Source organism: Haliotis rubra, unplaced genomic scaffold (genome assembly GCF_003918875.1).
Source record: "Haliotis rubra isolate DU_JTF1 unplaced genomic scaffold, ASM391887v1 Scf81, whole genome shotgun sequence".
In the NCBI taxonomy this organism is placed as follows: domain Eukaryota; kingdom Metazoa; phylum Mollusca; class Gastropoda; order Lepetellida; family Haliotidae; genus Haliotis; species Haliotis rubra.
This window is the reverse complement of record NW_025767535.1, coordinates 2,332,569-2,359,065: the sequence shown is the minus strand read 5'-3', so window position 1 is coordinate 2,359,065 and position 26,497 is coordinate 2,332,569. Positions and strand designations below refer to the sequence as shown.

The following is a 26,497-nucleotide window of genomic DNA, read 5'->3' as shown; positions in this document are numbered from 1 at the left end:
CGTAAAACCATACTCACTCACTCACTCACTTAAGTTTTGTTTGTTTGTATGTTGTTTAATGCTGCACTCAGCAATATTCCAGCTATATTGCAGAGGTCTGTAAATAATTGAGTCTGGACCAGACAATCCAGTGATCAACATCATGAGCACTGATCTACGCAACTAGGATACAAAGATGTGTGTCAACAAAGTCAGTGAGCCTGACCACCAGATCCTGTTAGTCGCCTTTTACGACAATCATGGGTTGCAGGAGACCAGTTCTAATCCATATCTTCACAAATTTTTGGGTATACTCTAGGGTCAAGGACTTCACCTCTGCATAGAGAAGTACCTTCCCCCACTCCCACTCCCTCATGTCCCCATATAGACGCATGTCATCGTATCACAATTGCATAGATTGATGCTCATGCTGTTGATTACTGGATTGTCTGGTCCAGACTCAATTATTTTCAGACTCGCGTGATATAGCTGGAATATTGCTGAGTGTGGCGTTAAACAACAAACCAACCACTCACTCACTTTGAGTGTACAATGACTGATATTCCTGGCAATTATCCAAGTGCCAGAACCTAGCCCTGTCCATTCCATTGTGTCTTAAATGCTTCATATATTACTCATCACCCAAATGCCCCAGGGGTCAACACATCCTTGTCCCAATTATTATTCAAAATATATAAATTGCCTTTGTTATTACTGAAATATTATTTTCAATTTTTTCAATCCATCAAAGACAGCCAAGGTAAATCCAAGTGGCTTTCGATCATCTTCAGTTTTGAGTAGTTTGAACGAGTGATGACAAGATTGGCCTTGTCATATCTAAAGAAAGTAGAGGAAAAAGTTAATGCATTACGCTTTTCACGTTGTTTCCTTTGAAATGGAGGCTTGAAATTAAGCCACACCCAATCTTTAAGTCAAATGAATCAAATAATTTTGTGGCCTCATTTGTGTAACTATATTTACACTCAAACTGTTACACCGCTTGCAGAAGTTGAAGATTCCTTTTAAGGCTTAAAAAGTTGACTTCTTGTAAGTTTTTGTGAATAAGAAGATTGAAGTCCCTTTTTTTTTGTTCACCATTTTTGTGAACTTCAGAGAAGTGAGATCTTGATCCAAGCAGTGAAAGATGAAAGCAAAGTTTACTCTGCTTTGTGTTAAATGTCGAAATAAGTGTCATTGACTTTATAACTTGGTATATGGTTGTATGACCTTCTTGATCAGTTGGTTTAGCTACAGGCACAGCAAGTTTTATCGGAATAGATAATCTCACGAGCCCGTGTGTGAACTGGCAGATGGATTAACTGGACAATAGATACGTATGGTCATTGAGATTTGAGATATCATATGGTGACCCCAGGGTCAGCGTGGGGTCAAGAAGTGACTGGCGACAGATTCACAGTTCCTGGAGATTCAGAACAGGGTAGCCCCCCACACATCACTGTTTATCAGAAGAGCTGACAGTATGAACAGGCATTTAGGTGGCTGTTGTCATACCTGTCATTGTCCATCAATGTTCATGCCCTCAGCTTCTGGTTTGCCTGGTCCAGACTTGATCACTTTCAGTGTTTATAGTGTTCAGTGTGTCATTGCCAACATGGTACATAGTGTTCAGTGTGTCATTGCCAACCTGATACACAGTGTTCAGTGTATCATTGCCAACATGGTACATAGTGTTCAGTGTATCATTGCCAACATGGTACATAGTATTCAGTGTGTCATTTCCAACATGATACCATAGTGTTCAGTGTATCATTGCCAACATGATACATAGTGTTCAGTGTATCATTGCCAACATGGTACATAGTGTTCACTGTATCATTGCCAACATGATACATAGTGTTCAGTGTGTCATTGCCAACATGATACATAGTGATCAGTGTATCATTGCCAACATGATACATAGTGTTCAGTGTATAGTTGCCAACATGATACATAGTGATCAGTGTATCATTGCCAACATGATACATAGTATTCAGTGTATCATTGCCAACATGGTACATAGTATTCCGTGTATCATTGCCAACATGGTACATAGTATTCAGTGTATCATTGCCAACATGATACATAGTGTTCAGTGTATCATTGCCAACATGATACATAGTGTTCAGTGTGTCATTGCCAACATGATACATAGTGTTCAGTGTATCATTGCCAACATGATACATAGTGTTCAGTGTGTCATTGCCAACATGAAACATAGTGTTCAGTGTATCATTGCCAACATGATACATAGTGTTCAGTGTATCATTGCCAACATGATACATAGTGTTCAGTGTATCATTGCCAACATGATACATAGTGTTCAGTGTATCATTGCCAACATGATACATAGTGTTCAGTGTATAGTTGCCAACATGATACATAGTGTTCAGTGTATCATTGCCAACATGATACATAGTGTTCAGTGTATCATTGCCAACATGATACATAGTGTTCAGTGTATCATTGCCAACATGATACATAGTGTTCAGTGTATCATTGCCAACATGATACATAGTGTTCAGTGTATCATTGCCAACATGGTACATAGTGTTCAGTGTATCATTGCCAACATGGTACATAGTATTCAGTGTATCATTGCCAACATGGTACATAGTGTTCAGTGTATCATTGCCAACATGATACAGTGTTCAGTGTATCATTGCCAACATGGTACAGTGTTCAGTGTATCATTGCCAACATGGTACATAGTGTTCAGTGTATCATTACCAACATGATACATAGTGTATAATTGCCAACATGATACATAGTGTTCAGTGTATTATTGCCAACATGATACATAGTGTTCAGTGTGTTCAGTGTATATCATTGCCAACATGATACATAGTGTTCAGTGTATCATTGCCAAGCATGATACATAGTGTTCAGTGTATCATTGCCAACATGATACATAGTGTTCAGTGTATCATTGCCAACATGGTGCATAGTGTTCAGTGTATCATTGCCAACATGATACATAGTGTTCAGTGTATCATTGCCAACATGATACATAGTGTTCAGTGTATCATTGCCAACATGATACATAGTGTTCAGTGTATCATTGCCAACATGATACATAGTGTTCAGTGTATCATTGCCAACATGATACATAGTGTTCCAACATGCCAACATGGTACATAGTGTTCAGTGTATCATTGCCAACATGGTACATAGTGTTCAGTGTATCATTGCCAACATGATACATAGTGTTCAGTGTATCATTGCCAACATGGTGCATAGTCTTCAGTGTATCATTGCCAACATGGTACATAGTCTTCAGTGTATCATTTCCAACATGGTACATAGTGTTCAGTGTATCATTGCCAACATGGTGCATAGTCTTCAGTGTATCATTGCCAACATGGTACATAGTATTCAGTGTATCATTGTCAACATGATACATAGGTTCAGTGTATCATTGCCAACATGATACTGTGTTCAGTGTATCATTGCCAACATGATACATAGTGTTCAGTGTATCATTGTCAACATGATACATAGTATTCAGTGAATCATTGTCAACATGATACATAGGTTCAGTGTATCATTGCCAACATGATACTGTGTTCAGTGTATCATTTCCAACATGATACATAGTGCTCAGTGTATCGTTGCCAACATGGTACATAGAGTTCAGTGTATCATTGCCAACATGGTACATACTGTTCACTGTTCAGTGCTTGTATCATTGCCATGTATGACTGGATTGACATGAGTAATTAACTCAATGTACTACTCAGTCAGTGGGCTTGTGTGGAAGCCATATCCACCAGCTGGTGAAACATGTACACAGACAACACACTGGATATTGTTATGGCATTGGTCAGATTTATGGGGGAAGCCACAGGTGGGGTTAATTAACACATTTACATCCCAGTTTTAAAATCTAGAGATTCTTAGTGTAGCCTGATTGTAGCACACATGTATGCTGCTCAAATGAAGTTAAGAATATTGCTGAGTACAGCATTAAACAACAAACAAACCAAAATCAGTTTGACATATCATTTGAATATTGGTAAAAGCTGCGTTAAACCAAACTTACTCTAGTGAGTGAGTTTAGTTTTACGCCACTTTTAGCAATATTCCTGCAACATCACGGTGGGGGTCACCAAAAATGGACTTCACACATTGTACCCACGTGGGGAATCAAACCCGGGTCTTTGTCATGGCGAGCGAATGCCTGCCTCCAAGTTAATGGTTACCCAGTTCTTTCTACAGATGCCAGGACAGATGAACAATGGTGTTATGAGAGATTTGGGTGGTCAGATGAAAGGAGTGATAGTGCTTGGTTTTACACCACTTTTAGCAATATTCCAGAAATATCATTGCAGGGAAAGCTCATTGAACACAAGTAAGGGAATTGAACCTGGGTCTTCGGCAGGATCAGTGAAAGCTCTAACAACTCAGCATCCGTGAAGGTCCGGGTTAGAAATGATCTTCAGTAACCCATGCTTGTCGTAAGAGGCGACTAACGGGATTGGGTGGTCAGGCTCACTGACTTGGTTGACACATGTCATTGGTTCCCAATTGCGCAGATTGATGCTCATGCTGTTGATCACTGGATCGTCTGGCCCAGACTCGATTATTTACAGACCGCTGCCATATATCTGGAATATTGCTGAATGCAGCGTAAAACTAAACTCACTCACTCACTCACTCACACTCACTCACTCACTCACTCACTCACTCACTCACTCACTCACTCACTCACTCACTCACTCACTCACTCTAACCACTCAGTGACCAATCCCATTAGGGTGGAATGCGTCTCACTGAAGCAAGTACTGGATTGTCTGGACCAGACTATCATTTACACACTAACGTCATAAAGCTGGAATGTTGCTGAGGCGTGTTAAACCACAGTGTGTGGAGCAGTGTCTGTTGACCAGATGGTATTGCCTTTAAGAGGTCATTCAATCTGACGCCAGTGATAGTTTGGGTATTTAAGAATATCATTACAGTGAGTGAGTGAGTTATTACACAACTTACAGCAACGTTCCAGCAACATCACGGCAGGGGACAAGAGGAATAGGCTTCACACATTGTACCCATGTGGGGAATCGAACCCGGGTCTTTGACTTGATGAGCGAACACTTTACATCTGGGCTACCCCATCGCCCCCAAGCCTCAAATGATGTGTAATATAGTGTGTTAAATCATGATATCTATCATCTTGCTTTTGTTATTTACTTGCCGTGAATTTGACCTCAGATACCTTGAAAAGCCTTTCAAGGGCCTTGAATTTGACCACAGATACCTTGAAAAGCCTTTGAGGGCCTTGAATTTGACCACAGATACCTTGAAAAGCCTTTCGAGGGCCTTGAATTTGACCACAGATACCTTGAAAAGCCTTTCGAGGGCCTTGAATTTGACCACAGATACCTTGAAAAGCCTTTCAAAGGCTTTGAATTTCGTGGAGCCCACGTTTACTGCTGTGATAACATTACTGATGAATGGATTAGTTTCAAGTAGAGTGTAGGATAAATACATGTTTCCTAAAAGTAATGTTTAAACATTATTATCAATTATAATTTATTCTCCGGACATGCTAGATTCTTCAATTCTTTAAAAAATTGTTTAAATAACTTTATTGTATTTTTGTTAGTTCACTCCTTGTTTCCGAGAATGTCATGATGTCTTGAAGCTGTTACGGATAAAACTATTGTCTCCAGCACAAATCCAAGCAGAACTATTTGTGAAAGGACAGTGTTCTGTTGTCATTAGTCTGTCTCAGTCTCTGAACCTCATTATTTTCCCCTCTGCATAGCCCTTTCTGTAATGCTAAATCCATAAATGAAGCAGGTTTTCCTTCAATGCTGATGCTCCTATTCAATTTAAAAAGGAATTGTTTGTTTCTATCAAAGAGCGATGGGGTAGCCATGTGGTTAATGTGTTCGCTCGTCACACCGAAGATCTGGGTTTGATTTCCCACATGGGCAGAATGTGAAGCATATTTCTGGTGTCCCTACCGTGATATTGCTGGAATATTGCTAAAAGTGGTGTAAAACTAAACTCTCACTGTTTCTATCTAATTATATATATCCAGAGAGTAAGTGTTAGTCTAACTTGTCCGTCATCTTATAAAGACTTGTGTAAGCCCTGACAGAGTCAGTAGATTTGTGTTATTTTGCAGACTGGTCCAGAGGATTAGTGTGAACCTTACCTTAATGGTCTTGACCAAAAAAGTTATTTTGTTTATGTTTCTTGTCAGATATATTCAGATTGTAGCAAAATGAATAATTGAGAATTAATTAAGAATTTGAGCCCCGATTTAGTCCTAGTAACGATGACTACATTTGTCCTTGTCACCGACACAATTAAGTATTCTTGTGCCAGCAGACTAGCGTGAATTTTGAATCCTGATGATTCATTGTAAGAATCACCCTTGACTTTGAACAATTGACATGTAAGGTCGTGTAATAACATGCTGATAAGATAACTTGAGGTTATTCACATTGTGTGGTGGATGGCCTGGAAAAAGGCTCGGTAGTCAGAAATAATCTGTCCAAGTGTTGCTATTGATCAGGAATGATTTGTTTCTTCATTGACTTTGTTGGTAAATTATCAAACAGATGGAGTTTGACACTGGTCTATACAGATAAACTGGTCTATTCAACAGATACACTGGTCCATTCAACAGATACACTGGTCCATTCAACAGATACACTGGTCTATTCAACAGATACACTGGTCTATTCAACAGATACACTGGTCTATTCAACAGATACACTGGTCTATTCAACAGATACACTGGTCTATTCAACAGATGCATTGGTCCATTCAACAGATGCACTGGTACATTCAACAGATACACTTGTCTATTCAACAGATACACTGGTCTATTCAACAGATACACTGGTCTATTCAACAGATACACTGGTCCATTCAACAGATACAATGGTCCATTCAACAGATACACTGGTCTATTCAACAGATACACTGGTCCATTCAACAGATACACTGGTCCATTCAACAGATACACTGGTCCATTCAACAGATACATTGGTCCATTCAACAGATACACTGGTCTATTCAACAGATACACTGGTCTATTCAACAGATGCACTGGTCTATTCAACAGATACACTGGTCTATTCAACAGATACACTGGTCCATTCAACAGATACACTGGTCTATTCAACAGATACACTGGTCTATTCAACAGATACACTGGTCTATTCAACAGATACATTGGTCCATTCAACAGATGCACTGGTCCATTCAACAGATACACTTGTCTATTCAACAGATACACTTGTCTATTCAACAGATACACTGGTCTATTCAACAGATACACTGGTCTATTCAACAGGTACACTGGTCCATTCAACAGATACACTGGTCTGTACAGATACACTAGTCTATTCAACAGATACACTGGTCTGTTCAATAGATACACTGGTCTATTCAACAGATACACTGGTCTATTCAACAGATACACTGGTCTATTCAACAGATACACTCTACAGATACACTGGTCTGTTCAACAGATACACTGGTCTATACAGATACACTGGTCTATTCAACAGATACACTGGTCCATTCAACAGATACACTGGTCTATTCAACAGATATACTGGTCTGTTCAACAGATACACTGGTCCATTCAACAGATACACTGGTCCATTCAACAGGTACACTGGCCTATTCAACAGATACACTGGTCTATACAGATACACTGGTCTATTCAACAGATACACTGGTCTATTCAACAGATACACTGGTCTATTCATCAGATACACTGGTCTATTCAACAGATACACTGGTCTATTCATCAGATACACTGGTCTATTCAACAGATACACTGGTCCATTCAACAGATACACTGGTCCATTCAACAGATACACTGGTCTATTCAACAGATACATTGGTCCATTCAACAGATACATTGGTCTATTCAACAGATACACTGGTCTATTCAACAGATACAATGGTCTATTCAACAGATACACTGGTCCATTCAACATACACTGGTACATTCAACAGATACACTGGTCCATTCAACAGATACAATGGTCCATTCAACAGATGCACTGGTTCATTCAACAGATGCACTGGTCCATTCAACAGATGCACTGGTCCATTCAACAGATGCACTGGTCCATTCAACAGATACATTGGTCTATTCAACAGATACACTGGTCTATTCAACAGATACAATGGTACATTCAACAGATACACTGGTCTATACAGATACACTGGTCTGTTCAACAGATACACTGGTCTATACAGATACACTGGTCTGTTCAACAGATACACTCGTCAATTCAACAGATACACTGGTCTATACAGATACACTGGTCTATACAGATACACTGGTCTATTCAACAGATACACTGGTCTATTCAACAGATACACTGGTCTATTCAACAGATACACTGGTCCATTCAACAGATACACTGGTCCATTCAACAGATACACTGGTCCATTCAACAGGTACACTGGTCTATTCAACAGATACACTGGTCCATTCAACAGATACACTGGTCCATTCAACAGATACACTGGTCCATTCAACAGGTACACTGGTACATTCAACAGATACACTGGTCCATTCAACTGATACACCAGTTAGTAATTTCATTAGTTAGAATGTCTGGCAAGTGGAAAAGGGTAGTGAGAAGAGTGAGTGAGTGAGTTTGGTTTCACGCCGCTTTTAGCAATATTCAGTAAACAGAAATGGGCTTCACACATTGTACCCATGTGGGGAATCAAACCCGGGTTTTCGGGGTGACGAGCGAACACTTTAGCCATATTAGGCCACCCCACCACCCAGTAGTGAGAAGAGTGGGTGAGGTGATGGGTTGGCTTGGTAGATGGGTTAGTGAGTATTTGTAGGGTAGGGTAGTGGTTGGGGTGGTAGACAAGGCTGGGATTGAGGTAGTTTGTCATAACCTTCAACAATAAATTACAACAATAGTCAAACTCAGAATTGAATGATTTGGCAAGTCTAGATTGACTCAGCTCTGAAATTACGAATTGTTCTGGGCTCATTATATTTTTTAAACATGTTTTGAACGATACGTATTATTGAATGAAATGAACCTATTTTGGTGAGTAAATGGCAAACTTAGAAGAGGGCCAGGTATTTTTGGTAAGACTTCCGCCCATATCCCCCCTAAATTTTAAAGATGAAAAAATTCTTTGAGTGCCATTTTTAGAAGTCTGTCTTTCAGTATGTTCAGATACAATTAAAGAAATATGTTAAAACTCATCCTTATCAGAGGATAAATTCAGGTGATATGATTTTACTAGAATGAAATTTAAGGGGGGATACGGGTGGAAGTCTTTCCATGGTTTTAAGGCTAGGTTTGTGGGGAACAGGTAGGGGTTGAAATTTTTTTCATAACTCCACTTGTCACAGGTCCAGTAAACTTTCAAAATCCACCAAATATTAACTTCACTTGACCACAATTAACAATTTGGTTTCTTTTGCAAATAATCTTTTTCAATTGGTAGCAATTGCATTTTTATTTCATCATCAAAGTACGTCTATCAAAACATTCAGTAGTTTGGCACTACTGCACCATGGTAAAGTTTAATGTGGATATTTACTTGACCAACCGGAGAATTCCACTCGACCCCAGTGTTAGGCAATGGCATTTTTCAACCCCTGAACAGGTAGGGATGTAGATGAATTGGTCAAATGGCCCTTGTGTCTCTTTGTCACACAAGAGATCAGAGTTGTATTTCTTGTATGGATACAATAGTTGATGCCCATTCTTTTCATCCTCAACAGGTTTTGTACATCAGTTCAAATATCCACAAATGAGGCAACCTGCCATACCACTTTGATTAACCATTGTGAAAATATCCTGCCTTTGAGCCTGTGTAACTGTACTGAGTCTGAGTTTTCCTGCTGGCCAATTACACAAAATTAGGTTGATGCTGTTACACAGTGTGATAGAAACCCAACTGAATTGAACCTTTGTCATAAATGATATGAAGATTCATTGCAGTCTACGTTTTCAAAGGGCATTGCACATGTTGCAACTGTGATTTCAGTCATGAGTGCTGTTAGATCATATTTCTTGCCTGTCAATGGACGTTTGCACGTGCTACTGTTTACCTATTACGTTTGCTTAAGCCTGATCTTCACCAAGGGTGACAATGTCGTACATGAGTAAATCTGCATGTAAAGTCTATAACCTGGCTGGGCGATCACAGCACGTGTTGAGCCAGTCTTTAAACAGCTGAACCAGGCAAAGGGCCGGTAGAGAGTGCTGGTTGTGTGTTCTGGTCGTGTGTGCTGGCTTGTCTGACAGGTTGTTGTACTGGTTACATTCGGTGTACAGATAGCGGGCTCGTTACAGCAGTAGAGGCGACGACGCCGTGCCTCTCTCGTGCATGTAGTGTAGCGATGCTAGTACAGTGTAGTGGTAGTGGTGTAGGTCTGTCACAATCAGGGCTGGTTTCAGTAAGGCTGCAGTTTGCTAGCATTGTCTCTGTCAAGGACTGTCTTGTCACAAGTCATTCAACCAACAGCTGTCTTGGTCAAACTGAATGAAGATTGTCAATGGAGTTCCATTAGACTTGAGATGGGCGAGATGTGATCAGCTGGTGTATCAGCATGTGAGTATTGGTCAACGGCTGCTTATTCCGAAACACAGATAGCCTGATCTGGACTGATAGAACACGCTTGGATTACCTTCTTAGTGTAACGTGCTGTGGACTTCATTGCCGGCTTGGGTCGAGATCTATGGAATACAATTCAGTGAATCAACTTCAGCTTAATCCACATCTGTAATATATCCTGCGGTCTCATGGGATACCTTAGCAGAGGGTGAGATCACTAAATATACAAACTTACACATTGCTAGGAGGAAATTACAAAAAGTGCAAAGTTACTCATGTGATTTGCAGTTGTAGGAGTGTGTAGACTAGGAATATACAAGGAATACTTTCCTGGGATTACGTGTGTGGATTGCCCGTCAGTGCCTCATCAGTGTTAGCTGACCACCATTTGTGCCTGGATATTACCTGGATATATACCATGGATTCCAAGAAGCCCCATGAACATCCTGTCGAGGCGTTGGCGCGACTACGTCCCACCAACCTCCTCACGAACAACATCACATCACCCCCTGTCTTCCAGTTCCTCGTCACCGATCACAGCACCGATGAACCAGTGCTACAGGATGATATGGTACCTGATTTTTGTACTCTTATCACTTTGAAATTTAGTATTAATATCAGGGGAGTCCTCATAATCCTCATGTATAAAATGGAAGCTGTATTTCATAGGCTACATAGACTAACATCTCTCTGATATAAACATATTTGACAGAAAACACGTTATTTAAATTAAAATATAATCTAGACTTTCTTGGATAGCCACATATTCTAGACATTCTCGGATAGCCACATATTCTAGACTTTCTTGGATAGCCACATATTCTAGACTTTCTTGGATAGCCACATATTCTAGACTTTCTTGGATAGCCACATATTCTAGACTTTCTTGGATAGCCACATATTCTAGACTTTCTTGGATAGCCACATATTCTAGACTTTCTTGGATAGCCACGTATTCTAGACTTTCTTGGATAGCCACGTATTCTAGACTTTCTTGGATAGCCATGTATTCTTGGATAGCCACATATTCTAGACTTTCTTGGATAGCCACGTATTCTAGACTTTCTTGGATAGCCACGTATTCTAGACATTCTTGGATAGCCACATATTCTTGGATAGCCACATATTGTAGACATTCTCGGATAGTCACGTATTCTTGGATAGCCACATATTCTAGACTTTCTTGGATAGCAACATATTCTAGACTTTCTTGGATAGCCACATATTCTAGACTTTCTTGGATAGCCACATGTTCTAGACTATCTTGGATAGCCACGTATTCTAGACTTCTTTGATAGTCACGTATTCTAGACTTTCTTGGATAGCCACATATTCTAGACTTTCTTGGATAGCCACGTATTCTAGACTTTCTTGGATAGCAACATATTCTAGACTTTCTCGGATAGCCACATATTCTAGACATTCTCGGATAGCCACATATTCTTGGATAGCCACATATTCTTGGATAGCCACATGTTCTAGACTTTCTTGGATAGCCACATATTCTAGACTTTCTTGGATATCCACATGTTCTAGACTTTCTTGGATAGCCACGTATTCTAGACTTCTTTGGATAGTCACGTATTCTAGACTTTCTTGGATAGCCACATATTCTAGACATTCTCGGATAGCCACATATTCTAGACTTTCTTGGATAGAAACATATTCTAGACTTTCTTGGATAGCCACATATTCTAGACTTTCTTGGATAGCCACATATTCTAGACTTTCTTGGATAGCCACATATTCTAGACATTCTTGGATAGCCACATATTCTAGACTTTCTTGGATAGCCACATATTCTAGACTTTCTTGGATATTCTAGACATTCTTGGATAGCCACATATTCTAGACTTTCTTGGATAGCCACATATTCTAGACTTTCTTGGATATGTTTGTTTCAGGATCTGTATGACGTACTTATACTGCAGCAGAGATATTCCATATCCTCAGGACAAACTGTGCATTGTTAAACATGTCGCTGTCAAATTCTTAACAAAAATTAACATTTCCCGTAAATTATTCTATGTTCTCTTGTATTTTGAATAGTGCTAAGATTTACACAGCTGGCAAGTTCAGGAAATATGTCTTTCTGTGTTGGCGCATTTTTTATTTTCATAATTGACATTAAAACCAGGTATGAGTATCACGTGAGGCATGGCATTTAAGTACTGGGACTTGTGCTGGTAAAGAATGGCGACATTTACACCTAGTGTTGTGTATGGGAATCGGGGAGGTCACGAAAGAAATCTTTTACCTAAGTTATATAATAATAATAATATGTGTTTGGATATGTGTATTTTATCAAAAACTGCTTTCTCAAGTTTGGAGTTTTAGGAAGGGTCATACAAAATATTGGCAAACACTTTGAGAGAGATTTGAAAATCATGTCATTCATTTGTTGAACAGTAAACAATATCTGTCTCACCATGCCCTTTATGAACAATGACAAGTCCCAATCATAGATCACGTCAATTCTAGTTTTTCATAAGAAATATTCAAACCAGTTTCTAACTTCATGAGTTAAAACTGTTATTTGTCCAATATGATGAAATGGTTTTTATACAACTTCTGATTAATACAGTTTGACATTTTTACAAGTAGGTCAACTGTCTTTCCTGTCTGCCACCCAGACAGACACTAAACAAAAACATTATGGAGCATTAATATTTTACAGGATATTAGTTTGTAGTACAGACTGAGCACTCAATTCCATAAAATTATCCCAAAAAATATTCAGTATCCTGAGCTTGTTTTGTTCAATATATATTCTAGAAAGTGTACTGCATGCAATTTTCAACCATGTATTCATTATTATAATTTATTTATTAATTTATTTGATGACAATCTCATGTTCTCACTATCGTCTTTAGTGTCTATGACATTTAGCTGTTGACCCAAGGCATCGTGTTTTCCTGCTGCAGAATTAACAATATGCTTTAATAGCTAGATGGGTTTTGAGACGGTCCCCGGTGCCACATGTCATGTTAAGTGAGCCAAACCAAGCATGTAGTGTTTCTCTGTCTGGTGCTGATAACTATCCTACATGGATGATATATTTCACAGCTTGATATTGCCAGCTGGTCTGGTATATTGCATACTCTTGGATTTTTGTTTAAAGTAAATTCATGATGATGAGATGAATTAAGTTCACCTCAGTCTGTATAGGTTTTTCTTTTTTTCTGTTTTTCATTCTGTCTTACAATCATTTTCACTGTTTCTATTTTTCCCTTTCTTTCTCTTCCTCAATTTCTTCCTCCAACTTTCTCTTCTCTTTTCCTTCACATTTTCTTTCCTTTGTTTCTTTACCACTACCTCTTCTTCCTCTCTTTCTCAATACTAACCTCTTCTTCCTCTCCTCTTTCCCCTCAGTACGATACCTCTTCTTCCTCCCTCTCTGTTCCCAAAATGTATCTTCTTCCTCCCCTCTTTTTCTTCTATACCATACCTCGATGTTCTTGCTGTTGATCACTGGATTGTCTGGTCCAGGCTCGATTATATACAGACTGCTGTTATGTAGCTGGAATATTGATGGATGTGGCTTAAAGCTAAACTCACTCGCTATACCATACCTCTTCTTTCTCCTTCTCTATCCCCACCATACCTCTTCTTCTTCCCCTCTTTCTCCCTTATCATACCTCTTCTTTCCCCATCCCCCTCTTCTCCCCCCCCAAGACCACACTTCTTCTCCTTCCCTCACCTCTACCCCAACCATCACCACCAAACCTCTTCTTCCTCTCCTTCAGCCCTCAATATACCTCTTGGACCTCTTCTTCCTTCTTCTTCCCCCACCCAACCATACTTATTCCACTATGCCTCCTATTTCTCCTTCTCTTCCTCCGCTACACCTTTTCCTCCCGCCTCCCTGTCTCATTGCATCCCCATCTCTCTCTTCATCCGTCACCCCCTCTCTATGCATAGAACTGTCAAACAAATGACACAATGTAATGTCACTGTGCTCTGAGAGAGAGAGACCTTGACAAAACCAATTCTCCTTTATCAGTAATTGTGTCTGTAATCATAACAGCCACTACTAGCCTAATGGCCTCTGATGGAGTCAGCATGTTCAGTGTTTAGACAGATCCTTCATGCAGTCTTCTGGTGCATGGGAGGGCAGTGGTCGCACTAGAAGTCTCCGAGGTAAACCTGCTTGACGGGGGTACTCCATGTATCTGTCCTGCTTCATACACCCAGCCCAGTGGCTGTCCTCCTAATGTCTAATTGTGGAGGCATGTGGACAAGTGATCCAACCAGCAGTGGAATGTTAATTAAAAATAGATACTAATTATGAAGCAATTAATCAAGCCAATATAAAAGGATAGGTTTCTCAGGCAGCAGTTTCCTAAGGAAAAAATATTTTCAAATTTCCCTTTTCATATGAAGCAAGTACTGTATTTCCTCTAATAAGCGCACAGGCGTTTATTTTTCAACAGAGTTCCAGACCCGGCACTCATTAGAGGCCCAGCGCTTTTATGCTTACTGGGTCTAATTACCGTAATTGTTAGTGAGCTGCTTTACCCCAGCACTTATTGGAGACCGGCACGTATAAGAAGAAATACGGTACTCTGTTATCAATGACGTAAGATTCTTGACAACTCACGCTGCATTGAGCAGCTGTGTGCTTGGTTGTTTTTGTCGTAATTCTTGAAACAAAAAAGAACAAGTGTTTTTCCTGTATCACTTCTTGTAGATGGAAACACACTAAAAAGTCCAACAGCACTCTTTACTTTGGAGGAAATGTGCAAACTTTGCAAAATGCAGGATTGCTTGATAACAGTGTTAGTAGCTACATCGAAACGTCGCTAACATTAATAGTAAAGAAGTTGTATATCCATAGTTATTCACACCGACTTCTAAATGCCTCAAAAGACGTCTGGTTTGGAGTTATGATTACACAATGACATTTAGAAAGTGGTCAAATGTGACATATGTTATATTTGGGATTACACTTTCTTAGTAAAGTACAGATTCTAGTACTCTTGTTGGGGTGAGTCCCATCCGGGATTCGAACCCACACCCTCAGAGTCATATTGATATTAAACTCAAACATAGTAGACAATTTGAGTTGGGTAGATAGGCTACTTAGTTGTTTGGGATTTTTTATTTTAAAAAATGCAGTTGAGTTAAAAAAATCAGCTGTTTCAAATTGTCAAACTCAGTTTGAAATTTGAGTAAAAACTTAAGTATTTTCGAGAAATCGGGGCCCAGGTCCTGTTGTCCATGTGTTGGGGGCAGAGCAAAGTAGTTTTAGTTTGTGATTCTTAAAATAGTAAATACCGTAAATCTTGAAATTAATGCACCTCCAAATTGATAAAACTGTAGGCCCCAACTACACTCAATACTGATACTGGTACATACAGTCGCTCATAAACTGTGATGTGGAATGGAAAGTTGTTTGTTTTTACATTTAAGTTGCTGTTTCCTCTGTCCAAAGTGATGCCATCATGTTAACATTCAGATTTTAAACATAATTGCAAAGTTTATTGAGGCTAGACCAATTTCATTTCTTGTTTTACGGATCTGTCTGTTGTATTATTTATAGAATAAGAGAAAAAAAGAAAAAATTAATTTTCCCCGCTCAAGAAGTAAAATCCGAATGTTTTTTGCCCCATATGCACTTCATAAATTGGCAAAAGTAAAACAGTTTTAGTATTTAAAAGGAATATTACTTTGACTGGTTATTATTATTTTTTAAATTTCCCACCTGCCTTTAGGTTTACTGAGGACAAAAATATGTAAAACAAGAAATATAATTGGTCTGACGTTAATGCAAGAAAAAGCGCTCACATATTTCGACCTACATTAGAATGACTCCAAACTCTAAAAATACGAACTACCTAAACCATGTGACATGGAACAGTAGTTACCTCTTCTTGTTTTAACTGCACAGTGATGCAGTACCTTTTTAAACCCTTTTTGGTCAGCACCATTTTGTTGATCTCCAAGCGACTCAGTTAATTTTGGACCACAGACAAATTGCTGTCACTGTCAACCACTGAGAAGTGAAAAACCTGATGAATATTTTCATACCCAAGATAAAGCATTAATGGAAAACCTCAGGGATTCTGTCTGTACAGTCATTGAATGATAAATATTTTGTTTCAAGAGATAATTGAAAAAAAAGCAGCAATGATATAATGAGTTGCTCTGGTTGTAACACAAGGTGAGATAAATCTCATTGAACGCAGGGTCTTATTCAAGGTGATGGCTAAATACGTCTTGTTTGTCTGTCGTACTGCTCCGTCTGTGTCATGGCTGAAGCGCATAAGACTTTGTTTGCACAGACCTCGAAGAAAAATATGTGTTCGGTGGCTGACTGACCCGTTCTCGGTATTATGTTTGGCCGTATAAAAAGACCTAACGTACTGTCTCCCTGAAAGTTCATAGACAGATTACCTTGTCCTGTGAGCTGAAAGTGTTAAAAGTGCGAATAATTCCTTATGTAAGGTGTTCATGTGTGAAAGACTTGCTCACTCACTCACTTGTCAACTCATGCATTCTCGCTCACTCACTCACTAACTCACTGAGACACTCACTCACTCACTCTATCAATCACTCACCACATGATTTCTATACCTCCAAAATATGTGGAGCCCATTTCTGGTGTCCCTGCCATGATATTGCTGCAATATTTCTAAAAGCAACAAAAAAACTCACTCACTCACTCATCAACTCTCTCATCAACACTCACATCAACACTCTCATCAACTCTCATCAACTTTCGTCAACTTTTTCATCAACTCTCTCATCAACTCTCTCATCAACACTCACATCAACACTCTCATCAACTCTTATCAACTATTTCATCAACTTTTTCATCAACCCACTCACTCACCAATTTCAGTGGGCACAAGTGGCCAGTCATTGGAGGCTCCACAATCGACTTCAGAGAGAGTTGTGTCCCTTGGGATACTAGAAACCTAGTATTTTGGGTTCAAATCCCAGTTTGTCCCTATTATGTTTCTTGGTTTGTCAACACCATGCTGAACAGCCACTGGAATACTGCTCAAAGAGGCATGAAACCCATTACTCTTCCTTTAATTGCATGCCATAGGACTTTTGTTATATCCCCTTTGACACTGACAAGCTAGCCATGGTTGCTAAGACATGATACTGGCAGTTGGGTAGCCTCGTGGTTAAAGTGTTCGCTTGTCATGCTGAAGACCCGGGTTTGATTCCCCACATGGGTACAATGTGTGAAGCCCATTTCTGGTGTCCGCCGCCATGATATTGCTGGAATATCGCTAAAAGCGGCGTAAAACTAAACTGACTCACACAGACATGATGTATTCATGTGACAGTTGTCTTGTCCGATAGTTCAGAGGTGTCAAAGTCAGATAGAACGTTTCACTGGCAGCAAGAGACTCAGTTTTGTGACTTCCTGTAGATATTTTATTTGCAACAGATACCATCCGCCATGTCTGTGTGTTTTTCAGACAGTTGAATATGTTTTGTTTGCAGGAATGGACTTAATTCAGTACAGACCAAAACTCAATATATTCTCAGAATATTTTAAAATGTGAAATGGGAGAAAACAATAAGCTGCCATGTTGATTGTGGTGGTTATAGTTGAGCTTTGTGACATTGTGATTGATCATGACTATGTACAGCAGCAAGTGAACTCGTTCCTTGATTGTACATTGTTTCTGTATTTGGTGTTAGATTGCTTTCTGTCTCACAATAAAGGGTGTGTTAGAATGCTGCCTGTCTCACAATAAAGGTTGTGTTAGCATGCTGCCTGTAAGGTGATAAAGGTTGTGTTAAGATGCTTCCTATATGGTGATAAAGGTTGTGTTAGAATGCTTCCTTTCTGGTTGTAAAGGTTGTGTTTGAATGCTTGCTGTTGGGCGATAAGGTTGTGTTAAAATGCTTCCATGTCTGGTGATAAAGGTTGTGTTAGAATGCTTCCTACATGGTGATAAAGGTTGTGTTAGAATGCTTCCTACATGGTGATAAAGGTTGTGTTAGAATGCTTCCATTCTGGTGATAAGGGTTGTGTTAGAATGCTTCCTATCTGGTGATAAAGGTTGTGTTAGAATGCTTCCTGTCTGGTGATAAAGGCTGTGTTAGAATGCTTCCTGTAAGGTAATAAAGGTTGTGTTAGAATGCTTCCTGTCTGGTGGTAAAGGTTGTGTTAGAATGCCTGCCTGTCTGGTGATAAAGGCTGTGTTAGAATGCTTCCTGTAAGGTAATAAAGGTTGTGTAAGAATGCTTCCTGTCTGGTGGTAAAGGTTGTGTTAGAATGCCTGCTGTTGGGAGATAAGGTTGTGTTAGAATGCCTCCATTCTGGTGATAAGGGTTGTGTTAGAATGCTTCCTATCTGGTGATAAAGGTTGTGTTAGAATGCCTCCATTCTGGTGATAAGGGTTGTGTTAGAATGCTTCCTATCTGCTGATAAAGGTTGTGTTAGAATGATTCCTAGCTGGACATAAAAGTTGTGTTTGAATGCTTCCTGCCTGATGATAAAGGTTGTGTTAGAATGCTTGTCTGGAGATGAAGATTGGGCATGCTATCAAAATTTGAAATTATTTGTTGGACCACCTGTGTTTTCTGGTGGATAGTTTCTGCAGAAGGTTGTAGGTTTGACCCCTTGCCATGTCATTATGCTTGTTCTAACCTGACTGGCATTCAGCGTCATGGGGATTAAACAATGACCAGTTGGCCGGAGCGTAGTTTGTGTCACTGGGGTATATGTGTGTAATTAACAGTGGCATGGTGGGCTAGCACTATTATTCCCTGTACTATGTCACTAGATAAGGATAATAATAAGAATTAATAATCATGAATGACAAACCCTATGTAACTTGACCTCTACTAAAAGTTGTTATCCACAAGGAAAATGTGGTGGGGTAGCCTAGTGGTTAAAGTGTTTGTTCATCACGCTGCAGACCCGTTCGATTCCCCACATGAGTACAATGTATGAAGCCCATTTCTGGTGTTCCCTGCCGTGATGTTATTGAAATATTACTAAAAGCAGCATAAAACTAAACTCACTCGCTCACTCACAAGGAAAGGTCACTTGTTCATCCTGAATGTTATCAGATTTTTCCAGTTTCATACAAAGAATTAAGGGACATTCTGTGCTCCTTTCTGTCATACCATGAGCTAATTTCACAAGAAGAATCTTGAAATATTCTCATTTCAGACATTAAATGTTTCTCTTGACATTCAGCAGCCACTAATAGATAAAAAATAAATAGAGAAAGTACTCTATGCACAAGTCTTTAATAGTTTGCTAGTCTAAATTTCTTTAACATCTTAAATGAAGAGGTTCTCAATGCTCTTTTCTTATCAAATATTCAGCGATATAAAATTGTAAAAAAAATTCAAATATTTTTATTTTGTAGTCTTGATGTTCGTCTAGACTTATTTCATAAGGGTGAGGGCTAGTGGGGAAGCCTAGTGGTTCAAGCGTTAGCTCATCACTCCGAAGGCCCAGGTTCGATTCCCCACAAGCGCAAAATGTAAAAAGCCCATTTCTGGTGTCCTCCTGCTGTGATATTGCTGGAACATTTAACAGTGGCGTAAAACCATACTCATTCATTCACTCACTCACTCATAAAGGTGGATACTTGTTCTGGTTGATACTGGTGTTGTGCACCTTGTCTCCTAAGCAAGCAACTTCATTCGAAATTTACTCTGTTCACACAACAGTAAACAGGTACCGGGAAGGATGGTCATATGTCTAACACTTCAAGATTTTCCAGGCCGTTGGAGTAGCCTAGTGGTTAAAGCGTTGTCTCGCCATGCCGAAGACCCAGGTTTGATTGCCCACATGGGTACAATGTGTGAAGCCTATTTCTGGTGTCCCTCTGCTGTGATATTGCTGGAATATTGCTAAAAGTGGCAAGAATCTAAACTCACTGACAGTCATGATTCTATTGTGTTGTATACTTCCCAAGGAGCTGAGGTTGAAATAGTAGTTTCAAACACCATAAACGAGTGAGTGAGTGAGTTTAGTTTTACGCCACACTCAGCAATATTCCAGCTATATGGCGGCGGTCTGCAAATGATCGAGTCTGGACCAGACAATCCAGTAATCAACAGCATGAGCATCAATCTATGCAATTGGGAACCGATGACATGTGTCAACCAAGCCAGCGAGCCTGACCACCCGATCCCCTTAGTCGCCTCTTACGACAAGCATGGGTTACTGAAGAACAATATTCTAACCCGGATCTTCATGGGTAAACACCATAAGCATTCACTTGAGGTTGCATTATATCACTTCATCGTGAATATTATGCTCATTTCAATTTGCTAATAACAGAATGAAAGGAGATTATTGGAATTTAACACGTGTAACACAAACGAGAAATGAATCAGTGTCTATGTGCAGTTTTTCTTCATTGAAGTCAAGAAGGAGACTAAAATATGTGGATAATGAATTGAACGTTTGAGTCCAGATCGGTTTTGAAACATTGTACTCGGGTCCATTTTGTTTCTGCCACTCAGAGGTATAATGGTTTCAGTGTGTGACGTGATATCACGCCTCTGTGTCACTGGCCAGTGCACATTATTATTTACAGGCCACCATTGTACAAAGCAACCTTAGTACTGTGAGTCTGTTAAGGTATGGGAGTTGCGATTACCTTAGCTCTTATGAAGATTGCTTTGTACTGCGACACCAAAGAATATTTCTGACTGTAGTACTGAACCTCATTCACTCACTCACTCACTGACTCAAAGAATATTACTGACTAGGAGTGAAACTCACTCACTGAAAGAATATTACTGACTGTAGGAGTGAAACTCACTCGCTCGCTCACTCCCCAAATCCACCCACTAACTCACTCGAGGCCATTATTATGCATTATACCCAGTGATGTTACCCCAGTTGTTTACCCAGTATGTTGTGTTCATTTATCCTGGAGTTGTGTTGAACATTTATCATGAATAATATTACGATTTAATAATTAGTTGCATTTCAAATTGATGATTTTGTATGTATTTTTTATGCATTTTATACTACAGGATGGAGACATTAAGTTAATAGCTTCAGATTTTTGAATACATCTGGGAACTATTTTCCATAAGATGTAAATTTCCTTGCTCATGAATACAACAAAATGTGGCGTAATGTTTCATAATGCTAATTGGGCATTCGGAACTACAGCAATAAAGGAAGTTGGCTTGTTATAACCTATTGTGAAGACTACCCTGGTGAATAAGTAATATACCAGTAGTAATTGTATAAAGGTGAATAGCCTATTTCACACACGAGTGGCTATTGTTGTTGAATTACCCGAGGAAAGGAGTTATCAAGAGGCACGTTCAGTACAGACAATAAGCATGTAATGATACTGTAACCTTGCCGAATCGTAACAGGATTCTTATCTGTTTCAGTTATTCTGATGTATTTCGATTTCTCTTTCATGTTGATTGGGTTCCAGCTCAGTTGGCCTTACAGTCCATGAACCATATTTTTGTCTCCCCACCACAATGCGGAACGGGGGACTATGTATTCAGCGTCCGTCCATCCGTCCCAATTGTTGTTAACGCGAATATCTCATGAACTGTTGTACCCAATGTCTTCAAATTTGGTGACAGCCTACATTAGGGGATTATGCAGACACCAGTTTATTTGGGTGACCTTGACCTTATCTTCAAGGTCACCATGACACTTTGACCACTTTTCAAACTTATTTAAACGCGTTATCTCATAAAACATTGCACCCAATGTTTTCAATTATGTTGACAGCCTACATTGAGTGATTATGCAGACCCCAGTGTCATTTGTCAAACAATTGCCATACTTCTGTAGGTTGAGGAGAAATAGAAAAGCCTTATGGGTAAAAGGTTCAAAGACCAAGGCTTGATTCTCCACATGTTCCCAATGCAGGGTTATTTAGTATAACCAAATGCTTAGCAGTGATCCAGAAGAGTTGCAACATGAGTGACATCAATTGTAGATGTGTACAGGATGTGAGACCATGTGACGAGTCGTTGCCTACAAATCTCCTTATTTCATGAAGAAACATATGAAATGTAACACATAGCGTTTGGCTCCTATTTCTAATGTCCATCTGCTGTGGTATTGCTCAAAGCAGAGTATAACATTCACTGGGTTCCTCGATATGATCGGTCCCCAGCAACATGTGATTGTCGTAGGAAGCAGCTTAGTGGATTAGGTGGTCTGACTTAGTGACTTGGATGATTGGTCATCAGACCTTTAATGTGTGGATTGTAAGTCATATCAATCATGGGTTTGTCTGCTCCTGACTCAGTATTGACCAACTTGACCAAGCTGGGTATTGTAATCAACAAAGGAGTGTTGAGTAGGCTAGTCGTTAATATGTTCACTCATCACACGATGGTTTCTACACCCCATGGATAAAATATGTGAAGCCCATTTCTGGTGTCCCTACTATGATATTACTGGAATATTTCTAAAAGCAACATAAAAACTTGGTCCCTTCCTCCCTCCCTCACAAGCTTTAAAGTTTTAAAGTGTGGCAAGTGAAAGAATCAGTGAGATTAGCTTTTTCAAAATTCAAAATTTGAACTCACCTGAGTCAATAAATATTTAAAATTTAATTTCAGCCTTCTTGTCTATCTTAATCATGGTAATCTTAACAAATGTAACTGTTTCATGGGGATTTGATTATTATTTAATGTTAATATTCTTAAATTTGTGTCAACAGTATCAACTTTAAAAATCAAGTTGATATCCTGACATCCAGTGATATCCCTGAGATGATACTATTGTGTGACAAAGATGGCCGTGTACTTGTGTCACGTCCTCAGTTTTGCTTGAAGCAACAACTGGAGAATTGTGTGCTCTGGTTCATCTTCCACGGAGGTTAATGGTGCGACACAGAGAGTTTATTGACAGTTTCAGCACTTTAGTAGGCCTTTATTCACACTGTAGGGCAAATGTGTCACATCGGATATACCAGCTGGAAATAAAATGAGATTTGCGTGTTGATTTAAGACTCTAACGATGGGCAGTTACTTTGCAGGAGAATGGTCGTTATTTTATTTTTATAAACATTCAAGAATATTCAGTATGACCTGTTTCATTTGTTTTGTGGGATTAATTAAGTTAGTTCGTCAGAGATTTACAGGTGGTTAAATGTAGTCAGCATGGAAATAAAATGAGATTTACGTGTAGATTTAAGACGCTGCCGATGGGCAGTTACTTTGTAGGAGAATGATCGTTATTTCATTTTTATAAACATTCAAGAATATTCAGTATGACCTGTTTCATTTGTTTTGTGGGATTAATTAACTTAGTCGAGGGTTACAAGAGGTCGAATGTAGTCAGCATGTCATAGGACTGGTGGAGTGTTTAGTATGTTACACGACTGTCAGAGTATGAAATATATTATGGGACTGCTGGTTGGTTTGGTCTGTTGTTTAACGCCACACTCAGCAATATTCCACCTATATGGTGGCGGTCTGTAAATAATCCAGTCTGGACCAGACAATCCAGTGATAACATCACAATCATCGATCTACGCAATTAGGATATGTGTCAACCAAGTCAGCGAGTCTGACCACCCGATCCCGCTAGTCACCTCTTACGACAAGCATGGGTTACTGAAGACCAGTTCTAACCCGGATCTTCACGGGTATATATATGGGACTGCTATAATATTTACTTTATGATAGACCTGACAGGGTTGTAGGACTGCCATAATGTTTGTCCAAGATATTTTTTATGGATTAAGCTTGTTTATTATTTCCCACACAACATTTCGGGGCCATTACAGATCCCTTCATCAGGTAAACTGTAGGAGTTATTGTGTGGGAAATAATAAAGAAGCTTAATCCATTGAAAATATCTTGGACATCTATATTCAACTTCTAAATGCCGCTAAAAGACATCATGCTACGATATTTGTTTTAAACAGTTTGTTTTTCATAGATCAATCAATTCTTGTGATCGCCCAGCAACAATAAATGTGATTTATATCGAACAAATTATACATGTCCATTTCTGTCAAGTACACTTCGTTTCGTGACATGAGGGATGTAATATGATTGTGATTGCTTTGAGTAAGGTCAATGGAAGTTGTATGTTACGGAGGGATGCAGATTTTGCAACCATTAACATCAACATTAGTGAATGAAATTTTCAGTAAAATTAATGAACTTGATTATGAGCATAAGTCCAGATATGCAGTCAGTCTAAGAAGAGGATTTACATGTGTAATTCAATATGAAGTTGCTGACACTCTATTGCCGATGTCTGATCTTGACGAGAAGATGAATGAAGGTTGGTGGTACGGCTTAATTATGGTTAGTGGTTGAACAGCGACCGGAACATACCATTTTGATTCTGATTATAAGGGTCAAGTTAGGACCTCGGATTGTCTATGAGATTGGCTTATCTACAGAGACGTACAGTATACAACTGCTGAAGTGATTTGTATCATGAACAAGTTCTAGACTTTTTACTGTTATAATTGGTGTTTTTTCTAAATGGTTTAAATAGTTTACTAATATGGTCGGCTATACTTCTGTGTATCTGGAACAGACTAGGGCTTCAACTACTCCACAAAGCATCAATGATGCATCTGCCTGTTTTGATCATGACAAAAATGTATATTGATGTATGAAAGTCAAATAAAAACAACCACGGCTTATTACAAGTCATTTCATGGCATTTTGGGATTATGTATCCATTCTCTGACAACTAATTTAGTTTCAAGGAGCCAATAGCGGTAATTTGATCATAGTTGCTGTATACCAAAATTTAGTTATGGCGAAGTTTATGACCAGTTAACTCAAGATTTTGACAAAATTTGTAAAAAAAATAAAGATATTTCATATTTACTGGCAATCTTTTTGCACCATGTCGTGTTATAGTAGTAGTCTCCATTTCAAAATTGAAACAATAACAGAGGAATACAAATGACAAAGAAATTATATACAGTTAGCAATAGCTATTATCACTTCTTTTATACGATATTGCCATTGTATATTTTCATGGTGGTGATTTGTTTTGATTTGTAAACTTAGTTAATTTTTTTACTCAATTGTTAATTTACAACCTTTCTTTGTTGGTTTCACACCAAATTCTTTAGCATACAGATTTCGGGTTACAATTGACAATCCACATGTAACAGTACAGTATATTCTAGCACAGCATGTCTGCATCTGTCCTGATACATGTCAGTGATTGGCATTAATATGGCCAGGTGACTATCTACCTCAGTGCATACTTTACACAGCTACTGTCATATACCATCACATCCAGGCTTCATCTAGCCAGCCACACCAGTGTCCACTAGTCACAGGAGGGGGTGTTTGGGGATGGGATGGATATTTGGGTGTTGTGGGATGTGAAGGGATGGATATTTGGGTGTTGTGGGATGTGAAGGGATGGATATTTGGGTGTTGTGGGATATGAGAGGATGGATATTTGGGTGTTGTGGGATATGATGGGATGTATACTTGGGTCTTGTGGGATATGATGGGATGTATATTTGGGTGTTGTGGGATATGAGAGGATGCATATGAGGGTGTTTTGGGATATGAGGTGGTGGATATTTGGGTGTTGTGGGATATGAGAGGATGGATATTTGGGTGTTGTGGGATATGATGGGATGTATACTTGGGTCTTGTGGGATATGATGGGATGTATATTTGGGTGTTGTGGGATATGAGAGGATGCATATGAGGGTGTTTTGGGATATGATGGGATGTATACTTGGGTCTTGTGGGATATGAGAGGATGGATATTTGGGTGTTGTGGGATATAATGGGATGGATATTTGGGTGTTGTGGGATATGAGGTGGTGGATATTAGGGTGTTGTGAGATATGAGAGGAGGGGTATTTGGGTGTTGTGGGATATGAGAGGATGGATATTTTGGTGTTGTTGGATATGAGAGGATGGATATTTGGGTGTTGTGGGATATGATGGGATGGATATGGTGGTGTGGGATATGATGGGATAGATATTTGGGTGTTGTGGGATATGATGGGATGGATATTTG

General features: G+C 39.2%; 1 protein-coding gene across 2 annotated transcripts in view; it reads left to right on the top strand.

Moving 5' to 3' along the window:
• LOC124261806 (5'-AMP-activated protein kinase subunit gamma-1-like) overlaps window positions 1-26,497 on the top strand; it is a 455,838-nt gene that overhangs the window by 52,493 nt on the left and 376,848 nt on the right. The window contains exon 1 of one of the 2 annotated variants that reach the window (XM_046696181.1): window positions 10,347-11,122. The exons of the other annotated variant lie outside the window; for it this stretch is intronic. The gene's annotated coding sequence lies outside the window, so the exon portion shown is untranslated. Of the gene's footprint in view, window positions 1-10,346; window positions 11,123-26,497 lie in introns of those variants that run through there. 2 annotated transcript variants of the gene reach the window in all.